Below are 14,676 nucleotides of genomic sequence, written 5' to 3' on the forward strand. Positions count from 1 at the left end.
GATTATAGCAGTATTAAAAGGATTCTAGTAAATAATTTAGGAATTTGGGTGAAATTGCTAAGAACTTAGGTGACCTTGATGTGACCATTGTTTCCTTTTGTTAGCTATATTAGAGTTGAGATTGTGCACTAATATGATATAAAGTTATGAGGTGTAGGAAAAAGATTGCTTGATGACTTTAGCAAGGGCAACATAGTGATCAATATTTCCTTTGTTTGACCTATGCAAAGTGATTCGCAAAGGGTTTGGAATGTCACATGTAAACATCACACCCCTTTCTTGCATGCTTTCAATCCTCCAATTCTTATCAATGTCATATTAATTAAATTATATAATTTCCTTATAATATTGAAATTATAAATTAGTTCGAATTTTATCTATTCAAACAAGCCAACTATGTGTTCACTTTGAGTTAACAAACTAAGCATCGTTTTCCTCCTATTTAGTTCAATTATTTTATCTTTTATGAAGATTGATTTATGTTTATTTGTACACATTTTATTAGATTAGCCTCGCTGTGTACAACATTGAAAAAATTATTTCCCTTTACCTTCTCTAGTGACCTTAATCAATCTCATATGACCCATCTTTAATAACATCTTTGTAGATAAATATGCAATATGCAATTTTTGAGATTACATCCTATTATTACATCCAAAATATATATATTCCAAAATTTCTTTTCTATATTTAGTTAGGGTTTAGTTGCATAATTTGTAATATATCCTCTTACCAAACCTTCTAATGAAGGATTATCCTATCATAATGCCACCTCAAGATTTGTTCATTGAGTGATTTATATTCATTCATTTCAAATTCCATTATTTTCCTATCATTCAAATCTTATAATACTTGTATACTTAATGTTCTAGTGAAATTTTATAAATCTTATAATATATGTATACTTAATGTTCTATTATGATATTTTATAATATGGATGTGAATGGCTTTTCCATGGGACTTATATTTCTCATGTTTGATATTTTACATCCTTTATGGAGTTAGCCTCTATGTTGCTAAATATGCTTGCTTCATTAGTACATAGATCATGGTTATCACGTGTTTTCTAATAGTGTTGGACATATATTAATTGTGGATCTTATGTGATTCATTAATGCATAACACTAGTGTATTTTTTGAGAGTATATTTTATTTAGAATGATGAATTATAGTGATGATTATTCATTGATATTTCACATTAAACCTATGAATAAATCCTAATCATGAAGTCTTTTTTAACATGATGATAGTTCACACTTTGATAAGAACATGGTTGTTTCTCACAAATTACATTAATGCCTTATTAGGCATTATTTCATCCTTAGTGAAGAAATGATACAAAAGTTAACCAATATAAATGATGTATCCTTGCATTGATATCTTATTGAGCCATATTTTTATATTGCATAATGACATTACAATGTGAAGAGCTAATGCATGACTATGATCAATCTAGTAATGCATCCTTACATGTGAAGTCATTTCTACATACTAATTGTCAACACATTCATGCCATTCTAATAATTAGTGAATTTAGATTATGCATAAGTGGTAGAGTTTTATATTGAGTTGACTCATCTTTCATACTCTAATATCAACTTACCAATTTAGCTAATAAATTTATTGCATATGTTTCTAGTTGTTATTCATATGATTTTACAACATAGATTTATATGAGCTCCCATGATCTATCTTATAGTCCAAACTTGTCTACTAATATAGCTTTTAACTCTCAATTACCTTATGTTCATGTTACGAATAATTCATATGACTATAATATTGTGGGACTTACTAAAGGTTTAAAAGAGTACACGATGTCAATTTGTTACTTTTATCCTACAAATCAATTTATTTAATTTACTTTCTATTTTCCTCAATTATAACTAACACTTTAAAGCTTGATTGAATTGAAAGTTAGAGTCTACACATCACCCCACTGCATAAAACTCGTATGAATATTTTGCTTCATTTACAAAGAATTTGTGTTGTTTAGCTTTGACAATTTTAGAACAGTGATATTAATTTTTCTTGATTGAATATGATTCATAAGTAAAACAATCATTTCAAGTTTCCAAAAGTGTCTATTGAGTCAAGAACAACTAATCATCAATTAAATCACCATGTCAAAAGTCATGTTGACATTTTGAGTTGTTTATAACAATCCTCTGTCACTTAGGCTTTACAAATTTTTTTAATTGTTTTTGATTAAGGAAAATATGTTTTGAAGGATGCCTGAAACCCTTTATAGATCTTATAATTTTCAAAGAAGCCCAAACTTAAAAACAACAAACATTAGATGAAACAGGTCGCCCGACAAAACAAGGTGACTAGGGTGGCCTCACGGATAACACAGTGCTCCACTACCACCTAAACAAGTTTTAAACGAGAACCTAAAACCCCATGGTTACAAAAGAAGACATTTAATCCTGAACCATGTCAAACTACAAAACAACAGGCCAAAGAGACTAGGATAACCAAAACAAAAAGGGACAACCTAAAAAAAGATCAAGCGAGCAATTGGAAAAGAAATCTGAGCCTCAAGATTTACTTTTAGATCCCATCTTTTGAGAATGTAAAGACATATCAAAAGATGGAAAAGAGGGCTTGACCTTTTTCCCTTTTACTTTAGTCATGGTCACAAGTTTACAAAAGTAAAACCTATTTATCTTAAAGTGTTCTACTTCTTCTTTTGTCAATCAAAAAGTCATATCACAATTATAACAATTCCTATCACAACACAATCCTTTGGGTTCCTACTTTTCAATATTTTGTATCACATTAGAGTATTGTTGTTATGTTTTGGGTGGTTATACCTATATGCTTTCAATTACTTGATAATGTGTGTATTTTTTGACTAATACTCTTATGAAAAATTCTTATTGTCTTGTATTGAAGAGTATAGTTGTCACAAAAGTTTGAACCCTCGCCTGAAGTTTGACCTAAAGGCAACCTTGTGAAACATGGAAACAATCTCCAAGCTATGGGACTTGAACTATGAGATTGAGTCTCCGGAGAAGGTTGACTTCCTTACTATCAGGATGCACCCAACTACTCTTTGAAGGAAATGGGAGAAGGAAATACATGAAACCAAACTACCTAATCTAATTTAGAGGGGTGATGCACCAAATAGAAACGGTTACAACTTTGCCCTTATATGCACAATACATCAATGAAAAGCCCAAATACACAGGTCCTAACTCTATTCTACTTCAACAGAATCACATGAAGGTTAGAAACTAATAAAAACATTGAAAGGAAGAAATCTTCACAATACAACCTTTATCAGTATGTTAAACACAACATACAAAATCAAGGAAGTAGAAAAGAAACATTGAAGGAGAGGCAAGATACATGCATAAACTAATGAATGCCAAGAAGAGGTAAGAAACCAACTATTTCATTAATGGAAGGCAAGGAATAAAGTTGCAGAGCACAAGGCTACTGCATGTAAGCATAACAGATAATAGAACCCTTAAAACATATTTACAATTGCCTTTTATAGAGTTCAGGCATAACTCAAATATCTCATTGAAACCCTAAACTCAACTACTGAGTCCAAGTTGTAGAGAACAATAACTACTGATTAGAGAAAGATCTGATCAGATGTACGTCTCCAAGCAGAAAATCTGATCTTACATAGAAATCGAGCCCTGAAGGGACATAAATGATGACCATAATTGCTCTGGCTAGTAGATGGATAACCATGGCGGCAGAGTAATGTCTTTTGCATTTATTAGGCATCAAGAATGCCAAAAGGTGGTTGCAGGTGATCAAAGGATTTGTTTGCAATTAATAAAAACATTCTGCAAGTTGAAACAACACTGCACCACCAACCAATAGAAAATCAACAGTCAACCCTGCCACATGGCTCTACATCTTTGAAGCATCCTACCAGATCGTCATCCATGTTTGAAAAGTCTCTCACTTGGATATGTTGTTGGCTTAGTTTTTCAGCTTCAAAATATTTCTGCAAATTTATAGTGAAAATCCAGTTTGATCATAGAAATTAGGGGTTGTGTTTTAAATTGTGTTTGCCCTAGATAAAATCCTTAATTTTTGTGTTGCCATAGTTTCTTTTGTGCCCTAGGTCCGAAATGTGGCTACCCTATTTCAAAGTGGCTACCCTATTTCAAAATTTCAAAATATATGTGACAAACCCTAGTAAAGCCATAAATACTTTGAAAAATGCCTTCTATTATAAAGTTTTCGCGCACCCTTTATTCTTATTCCTTTGAAAATTTTAACCCAGATGCATGAGTCTCTTCTTAACCTAGATTGGCCTTTGGTCATATTTCCTTGTGTTTTGTTTCTAATACCCTAACCCAAGGTCAATCATGTTTACAATAGTTGGATCTTGGAAGATCAATGATCGTCGCTTTCTTGCAAAAAAAAGGTGAATGTTATTTAAACAAAGCAAGGAAGCGATTAAGTAACACTTGTCTCGGCGGGTCCCTCTCTAAATTGTAAGGAGTATATTTTTTGAGCCGTTGATTAGATCAAGATCAAAGGCTATCACATTCTCACTTTATGTAGTTGCACACTTTTTAACCAAAGTGACAATGCAAGCTTTTGACACATGGAGCATGGTGGGACCTAAGTCAGCCTTGAGCCACAAGTTGAAATGTGACAGAATGAGTTATTGTAATGAAAGGTTTTGATTGGTTGAAACTATTGAATTGGATAATAGTTTTATGATCTCATGGATATCATTGATCATGTGTAGATGTACGACTGTTGTATTCTCGTAAAAATGAAATTGCATAATGTTTACTTGAAGCGAGAATACGACAAACTGCCACATGTCCATGAGGGGCCCATCCTATGAAGGTTATGCAATCATTCCATGTTTTTTCTCAGTCAATGATCAAATGTTAGATCAACAATTGTCTCTTTTTCGCATAATAAAGTTGCATACTATTTTAGCAAAGTGAGAAAGTGATAGGATGACACATGTCTTAGTGGGGCCTGGTAATGAAGAAAAGGGAATTGTGGCTAGTGTTTTCATTACTGTTGATTTAAAGGAAATCAAGGGTTGTCGCTTTATCACAGAATAAAAATGCTCGATGGTTAAACAAATTGAGGATGCAACTTTGCACCACGTGTCCTTGGGGGCCACACTTTACTTGAAATTGTAGATAGATTTTGGATCATTGATTGAACATCAGATCAACGATTGTCACTTTCTCGCATAATAAAGTTGCATATTTTTTAACCAAAGCGAGAAAGTGACAAAATGACACATGGCATATTTTTGAAAGAAGGGTGTGGATATTAAAGTTTAAAACATGATATCCGATCATAACAAATCTATGACTAGTTTTCAAAGTCACAACATGCCTAAAAATATGACTGTTGTAGAGTTTAATGCTTATCAATGCTAGTTTTTTTGGAGGGAATGTTGCATTAAACATGGATTTTGATCAATTATCGAGTTCCAAATGATAAAATTTTCAGAGTATAAAAATAATCTAGCAAATTGTTTCTTTTTTGAGTAGTGAAGTGTTGAATTCCAGAATTATAGGCATTTAAGGGTGAGTACAAATATCCTTTAATCACTTAAGGCTCGGATCTCTAAGATTGTTTTATATAGGTGTTAAAGATGCCTCTGTGACGAATTTTTTTCTAGGAAGGAAAGTTATCAATAGAGAAATGTGCATAATGATTTTTTAGAGCAATTACCTCAGTTCACAAATGAAAAAGCGAAAGGGAGGGAATTGGTTCCAAAAAACCCTAGGTTGTGAGTTGGTGAGGGTTTGTAGGACAAAGCCAATTGGTAAAGGGATTCAGAGACATCTACTAGGGGTTTGGAGTTGTTCAGAAAATGGTTCTTAGAAAGAAATCTATTTACCCGTTTGAGTAATGTTTGGCAATTTGACTTTGGCCAGTTAGTGATTCCTGGGATATTTTTTGATGATGATCTCTTGAATTTGATCGCGAAAAGATAAGATCCTATATCTAGATTAGTCAAGAATCATGCTAGAGAAAAAATATTCAAGGTTACACCCGAACTGATTAGGGAAGTTTTTCTTTTAAACCCTAATCAAGCATTACAATAACCAATCAATTTTGAAGCTTCCTAATCTTCCGTTACATCTTTGACAAGATTTGATTTTTGAAACTATTGGAAATGCTATTGGCGATTTCATATATGTGGATGTTGACACTTCAGATATTCTCCATTCGACTTGTGCATGCTTTCTTGTAGACTTGGATGTTTCTAAGGGCCTTCTTGAGGTGATTTTCTTGGATTCTCCGAGGGGTTCTTGGACACAATTGTTGGATTTCAAGGGTATCCCTTTTCGTTGCAGGAATTGTCTCTTGACGGGTCACATTGCTGCTCATTGTGCTGCTGGGAGATCCAAATCTAGGCGACCACCTTCTTGGTGGTCAGGGGCCTCCTCCGAGCACTACACAGTAAAACAACCCTGAGTTGCTCCTACGGATTCTGTGGCTGAGGCTTGCGTTCATTCTGAACCGGTGGTTGAGGTGGATGCTTTGGTGGAACATTCCTTGGATGCTCCTATGGTTTCTGTGGCTCAGGATAGCGTTCATTCTGAGCCGGTGGTTGTGGTGGATGCTTTGGTCTCTTCCCTTGTTTCAGATGTTCCTCCTAGGAGCCAAAAGTTGTTTGATTCTCATAAGGAGTTTGCTGCGGCTTTTGCGTCCCCTAGGTTCCACGGGTCTTTGTCCTCTGAGGATTGGGTTGTTGAGGCAATGAAGTTTGAGGATGGTTGGATTGTGGTTAAAAGGAAGAAGACTAACTCTTCTGCTCCCCCTTTAGATATGATCCTTCAGTCGCGAAAGGGAAACTTCAAATCAAAAGGAAAATCCTATGTTCCCTTATGCTGATTGGTTTTATTGTGATGGTAAATTGGATGCGTTTCTGGTTTGCTAGATACTGGTTTGGATGGTTTTTCAGGCTGCTTTGCTCTAGTTTGTGGATTGTCCAGGTTCCAGTGTTTTTATGGTTATTTTTTTTGGTCACATCTGTTGGTCATAGGTCCCTGTAAAACTTAGTTTAGTTGTTTAGCTGGTTTCAGGTCCTTTTAAAACCTGGTTGTGCTTAATGGTTTATCTTTCTCTTTGATGTAAAGGGTTTCAGGGCCCCTTTAAAACCTGCTTTTACCTTAATAAAAAATAAATCAATTTTGAAGACTTGCAAACTAGGTATGAGGCTCAGAAGGTGTATTTAAGGAAGAGGCCATTACAAGAATATTTTGTCAAGATAGGACAATTACCCTTGGTTACACCAAATACTCCAAAGCCATTGTTGAAAAAATACTTTAATCCCAGAGCACAAGCACTATATTTCTCTTTGCAAGATATTTGGAATGGATAAACAAGATCACATCCATGGCTCTATTGTTTTCATTATGGCTTAGACACTACGATATGGTATGAGCTCAATCTTTGATTTTTCCACCTACTTACCAGAGGAGATTCATAATGGGCTGATAGGTATAAGTAAGGCCAAAGTAGAAAAGCCTTTCTGCTAGTATTCCATGCTCATGTACATATTTCTGTATAAGGCCACTCTGCTTTTTCTAAAGAAATGAAGTTGGAGACCAAGAGGGATGGAGAGAGATTACCAGTCCAATTGTGGAGTGCTGATATGACATGGGAGGTCACAGATGCCAACTTTGTAAGATTTGATAGATATTTTGCCTCCAAGATGACAATTTTATTAGTTGAAGGTGGTCCTAGAATACCTCAATCATAATTAGAACTAATTAGACCAAAGGATTATGCAAAAGGATTGAAGGTAAGTCACAATTGGGGAGAAATTATCCCATATGCAGTCTCAACAATTTTCAGAATATATGGTTTCCAAGGCAAGCCCCATGTTCTACGTTACCAGGTACCCTTGAAAGTCAAAATTGTAGAGATCCTATGGCAAATAGGAGGACTTGAAGAGGTAGAGCTTGTAGGCCAATCAAGAGGTACAATCTTCCTAGGTTTCATTATTGTTCATAACTTTGTAATCACTAAGGGGGGATGGAAGCACTTTGAATTTTTTTTGGATAATTAGATGACACAATCCCATTCTTGTTTTATTGACCTTGTGGGTTTTTATGATATATTCAAAGAAAGCACCAAGGGAAGATCCCATGAACATTTTATATACTTTCTAGAGGATATAATTAGGAATGAATTTGTTTTGCAAGAACAAGAAGTTAGAAAAGAAAAATGGAAAGTATATAGTAGGGTTCTTGAATTTATTAATGCTTTTGAACCAAAATATAACCCCCTTGCTGATAAGAAATATTGGGGTATTAGGATAGATATGCTTATGAGCAATTTTGTTGGTTTTATGCAAACCTTAAATGAAAAGAAAGCAATCCTAACCCAAACTTACCCAAACAAGGCAACTGAGATAGAGACTAGATTGGCTAATAGGGTAATCATATCACCTAGACAATACACATTGTAAGAAGACCTGGGTATGTGGTGGCAAAGAGTGTAAACCCTATACCTATTTATATAAGACAACTTTCTGAGAGCTGACTTGTTACGCTTGTTGCCAAGAGACAAAAACTATAACAGGGTTCTTCTTCTATAATTGAAGAATATTCTCCCACCCAAACTCCACTCCGTATAGATGATGAAAATTATTTAAGGGAACAATTGAAACAAATGGGAGGGGAGAATGACATTGTAATCACCACAACAAACATGGAAGAAGGAGTGCCTGAAGAGCCCCCTATGCTAACATTGGCTCTCATTGTGGGAGATTTTAGAGGTAAAGAAATAGATCGTGTAGTGGAACAGACTTTTAAAATTTTTTTAGATGACGAAAATTTTGTGAAATCCAAGGCATTCACTCAGTTTTTTTGGAGAAGAAACATTAACATTTTCGAGGGAAAATTCAAAATGATTAAAATAGAGCAACCTGGTAGGCAGGACTCTAAAATTGAGGAATAGGTTAAAGCTGACCTTATAGAAGAATTTGCATAGATAACCTTTGAAGGGGGTAGGCAACTGCTGAAGGATTCATGAGTTTTGATATTACCTGAGTGGGACATTGCTAATGCAATGATCTTTGACATAGTGAGGAAGTCAAAAGATACCCAATTTAAGACTGAGGAAGAAGTCTTACAAGCCTATAAAGGGTTAAAGTATAGTGATGACCATTAGGCCTTGGTGATGTGGTCTATCCAAAAAAGAGACAAAGCCAGGATTCAAGAGATTTCAAATTTTGAACACACAGGTAGTCTCATGGTTTATAGAGTGGATGAGGTAGATAGTGAAAAGGTTTCTTAGAGGCTAGAGGATAGTGAAATGCTAAATTTGAAAAGGTGCTAAAGGCATATGAAGAAAGAGGGAATATAATACACCAGATGGAAAAAATGATTGCTCAAATGGAGAAACAATTGGGGGAAAAAAAAGGAGATGAATCTAGTAAGCTAAGGATTAATTATCTTCCTCATCCTCTAATTGTACCTTTCAACACAATTCCACTTATAGAAATGCCAAGTACCCCACGGGGACCCCAAATATATACAACTAAAGAACTTGAAGAACAAAAGACTAAACTATGGTCAATGCATGTGGAGTTGGGTGTTCAGTATGTAAATAAAATTAGAGACACTATTATGTATCTGGTAAACATGATAGGCTGGCTTGCATTTTATGAGAAGCTATCAAAATTAATGAATGTGTGGAATGAGATGAAAAAATAATGAGGCCATTTTGAAGCCAATTATGAACAAATGGAATAGTAGGGACTGTGATATTACTATTTTATGTTGTTAAGTTATTAGTCTTTCTTGTGAACAAGTAGATTTTTTTTTGATATGACTAATGGCCTTTCTGACTTTGAGAATAAGAGAATTGTGCTTCAAAGAGGAATTATCAATTATTTTTCAAAATATCTTGGTGAAAGTTTTGGACTCTTCCCTCATGCATTAAGGCTATAGATATATTGAAGGATAAAGAAGAATGGGATGAGGAATTGGATGATTTAATGTGCATTAGATTAAATAAAACCATAAATGAAAAAGATCACATATGGTTCACTAGAACAACTAAGGAATTTGTGAAGGTTCAGATCTTATTTGGTTATTTCAAAAGTGATTTTGATGAAATTGAAAAATTAGGAGAAGATATCCTAAAGAAAAAACAAGAGATTTTGACCTTCAATTGGCCAGATGATACACTTTTCAACAAGTGGATGGCAGATCTTGCTCAAGAAAATCAGTTAATATCTGAAGAGACAAATGAAGATGATGTGGACCCGGATGAGCTACAGATAATTGATGCACTGTTTCAAGTAGAAGAAAGGAAAGAGGAACAACCAATTGCAGTAACATAAATGGAGGTTCAAACTGGCAACTTAACAAAAGAGCAACCATTTGTAACTGTTGATTTGGCAGTTCAATCTGATGAGTTGGAGCCAAACCCATGAGTCACAATTAGTTTTTAGATGTCAGAACCTCATTCACCACATGCAAATCAAATAGTGCCACAGTTAGAGGATCAAAAAATGCACCCAAACCAATCATCAAATGAAGCCCCTCAACAACAAGAATCTGCAATAGAAATGATCCCACCACAAGAAGATTCATGATAAAGACATTTTGTTGTAAGAAAGAAAGGGAATCAATTTTTTTGTCTTGTTGTGATAATGACCTTTTGTCTTTTTATTTTATTTTATCTTAAGGACAACTATTCTTTTTCTCTAGGACCGGAAGCTCGTTGCATGATCTCATAATATATAAATGAGATCCCAAGGCTAGAGAAAAGGGTATGAATTCTATATAATTTGAGTGTTAGAATATTTTTGCAGTCGGTCTAGTAGTCTCTGTGTGAATTTTATGATGTATTCATCTTTGCACATCTGAGAGTAATTAGAACATGGAAGGATTAAGTGTGTAATTTTGAGTTATTTTGAAATTGATACCAGTAATGTATTCTTTTCAAGGAAAAGAAATACAAAGGTTCTACAAACATCCATGTCTCTAAATTTTGTCTTCTGTTTCATATGCCTAAAAGCTTTAGAATGAATGGATAACGTTATTTCATTTTAATGGAGCTTGGATGGGTTGTATGTTTGTTCATTGATTGCTCTTAATTCAAGGAATTAAATAAATGCTTTCACTAAATTGATAATTTTTCTAGGTGTATGGGAGGATATTCTATTGGAAGCATGAATGCTGATAATGTTGAGTACAATTGATTAATTGTGTACTTTCTTTGATGTTACACAAATTTCATATCATTATTAGTTAGTGTATGCCAAGCTCACTTAGGCAATGAAGATTGTTTTCTGTGTCTACTGAGCGTTCTTGAGTTTGCTAAGCTAAGAAGACAGTGTCTACTAAGTTCACTTGGGCATCAAAAGAAAGTCTACAGAAGATGAGTGTTAACCAAGCTCACTCAGTTAATGAAGGAAAAGTTGGATGGAACCAATGTTAACCGAGTTCACTCGGTGACCAAAGAATCTTTGTGAGTTTGTAGTGTTAACCGAGCTTTTTTTGGTTAACATAGGAAATCGTTTATGAGTTAGTGTCTACCGAGCTAGGTTGACTAATGAATTTTTTTCTTGTTTTGGCATATTAAGCTTAATTGATTTATCTATTTGTTCTAGCCGTCTGAGATGATGAATATTAGTTATTCTAAGTTGTATATGAGCCAAGTTGACAATATGAATGATATAATTATAAGGTTAAGTTGAGTGTGTAAGAGTGTGAATGCATGGAAGATTTTGAAGATCTAATGATGCAGTAAGGTAGCGAATCAGAAGGATAAGAAAACTATCCTTGTAGAGTAGAAAATATATATTCAATCAAGAAGGATCAAGTAAATCTAGAATCAAGATCTGTAATTAGCAATTTAGTTGCATTAAAATCAGGTAATCTCATTGTTACTCTCTAACCATTGTAGCAATGATCTAAATCTCTTAATAGAGTTAGCTTAACAACTATTTATACTAAGGTGGTAGTTCCGTTGAATGATCTAAAGACCTCTAACAAGGCCACTCCTAATAGGGTGATTAAATCCTCTAACAAGGTCACATCTAATAGTGTTTTTTGTAACCTTTAATAGGGCTGGCTCCTAACAGGGCTCACTTCAGAAGAGTGAAAATAGTAACTAGTTACAATTGGTGATTTTTCCAAATTAGATTTCCACATTAAATCCTGGTGCCAAATGTGTTAATGCTATTTTATTTTATGTGTTTGCAACTAAGTTAAAGTAATAGTAATTACATATAACATTTAAAGATTTTCATAATAAGTATTTATCGAGTTACAATATTTTATGTGTGTTTGCCAAGTATCAACAATATTCAGTTTTTAGAGTTTATTTTGTACTGACATCTAAGGGATGTGGGATATATTTTAGTAGTAACTAATTCATCCCTTCCCTCTTAGTTACTCCTCTTATATTTCCAACAATTGGTATCAGAGCTTTTGGTGCTTGCAGAGAAGATTTCAAGGACCTAAGCTAAAGATTTGGATGTCTTATAGAAGAGAGATTCCCAACCTGAACAGAGGCAATTTTGCAACATGGTAAGGACTTATGAGGTTACATCTAGCTACTATCAGTGATTTAGGGTGCAAATATATTGATACTAAATACAAGATTCCCAATGGAAAATTATCAGTTGAAGATATTGCTAAAAAGAAGAATCATAACATTGCGATGATTGATATTGCATCTGATCTTAGTTATGTTGAATTTGATGAACTTAAAGACTGCAAAACAACTCATGAGATGTGGAAAAAACTAAAAGATATTTATGGAGGAGATGACAATGTAAGAAGAGCTAAGGTTGAAATTCTTAGAGGTCATTTTGATCAGATGAAAATGAGATAAGATGAGAAAATTGCAAAATATGTGGAAAGAATCAAAGCAATTGTAAGTGCAATCAAAGCATCTGGAGGAGACATTGAAGAGAAAGCAGTTATAAGCAAGGTACTTAGAACTCTTCTTCCTATTTATGCAATTAGTGTGTCTAATATTCAAGATGAGATGTGATCCAAATAATAAAATATATTTGGATGCTCTAGGTGGACGATTGACAGCTTTTGAGTTAGATAACTTTGATAACTATGTTCCTAGTTCAAAGGTTATTGAGTCTGCATTTGAAGCTAAACTCTCACTCAAGAAAAAGAGTAAGAAATCAAAGTCTAGTCAATTAGGAAGTGAAAAAGAATAATTAGAAGAAAGTTTAGATAGTGATCTTGAAGTTGTTGAGGTCCTACTTGCAAGAAAGTATTCCAAAAGCAGAGGAAAGTATAAAGGAAAAGTTCCTTTGATCTATTTTTCTTGTGACGAAGTTGGTCACATTTCTATAAGGGGTCCGAATAGAGAAAAAAAGATGAAAAGAAAAGAAATAACCACAAAGGCAAAAAGGATTTCAAGAATTACAAGAACTTCAAGGACAAAGGTAAGAAATCTTGTTTTATAGCTAAAGATTCTAATAACAGTGAAGATGAAATGGTATATATTGCTGTAAAGGATGAATCTGATGATGAAGGAGATAAGATGACACTTATCTCTCATGTTAGCAAAAATGATATATGGATTATTGACAGTGGCTGTTCACATCATATGATTGGAGATAAAACAAAATTTGAGCACATGGAATATTATGATGGAGGTAGTGTGAAATTTGAAAATAATGAACCTTGTAACATAAAAGGAAAATGATGTATTTCATTGACTAAGGAACTTGTATGTGACAATGCTTATTGGGTTAATGGATTAAAGCATAATCTAATGAGTGTGGCACAATTGAATAACATTGGATTCAAGGTAGAATTCATGAATGGAAAGACCAAACTATTGGATGGAAAATGAAATTTGGTTGGATATGGCACTTAGAAAAAAAAAGGTAATCTATTTTATCTTCATCTCAGTGAATGTTCATGTTTTATTGTTCAAGTAGAAGAAAGATGGTTATGGCACAAAAGACTATGTCATGTAAACTTTGATAATCTGGTTAAGATAAGCAAGCATAAAAGGTATTCCTAGTTTGAAGAAACCTGATATGGGTTTATACAAGAATTGCCAAATTGGTAAGATGGAAAAGACTAGTTTCAAAAGTAAAAACTATCAGTCAGAAGAAGTTTTAGAAATTGTGCATATAGACTTATGTGGACCTATTGAAATAGAGAGTTATAGTGAAGATATTTTTTTCATTCTTTTTGTTGATGACTATTCTAGAATGATGACTATAATGTATCTAAAAGAAAAATTAGAAGCTTTTCAAAACTTCAAACGATATTTGTCAAGAGTAGAAAAAGAAATTAGAAAGAGATTGAAATGTTTAAGATCAGATAGAGGTGGTGAATTCATCTCCAATGAATTCAATAATTTTTACATTGAAAGATGAATTAAGAGACAAGTATTAACCCCTAGCACACCTCAACAGAATGGTATAGCTAAAAGCAGGAACAGATCCATCATAGATTGTGCAAGAACATTGATGATAGAAAATAATGTTGCAATCAAATACTAGAAGGAAGCTATCAAAATTTCAGTTCATACCTTGAATAGAGTATAGTTGAAGAAAGACTCAAACCAAACTCCTTATGAACTATGGTATGACTACAAACCTAATGTAAGTTACTTGAAAGTATTTGGTTGCAAATGTTATATCTTGAAAGAGTCTAGAAAAAGAAAATTTGATGTAAAAGGTGATGAAGACATATTTCTAGGATACTCCTGTAG

Source organism: Cupressus sempervirens, chromosome 7, assembly GCF_028749045.1.
Source record: "Cupressus sempervirens isolate cs-2001-9-10 chromosome 7, ASM2874904v1, whole genome shotgun sequence".
Lineage (NCBI taxonomy): Eukaryota > Viridiplantae > Streptophyta > Pinopsida > Cupressales > Cupressaceae > Cupressus > Cupressus sempervirens.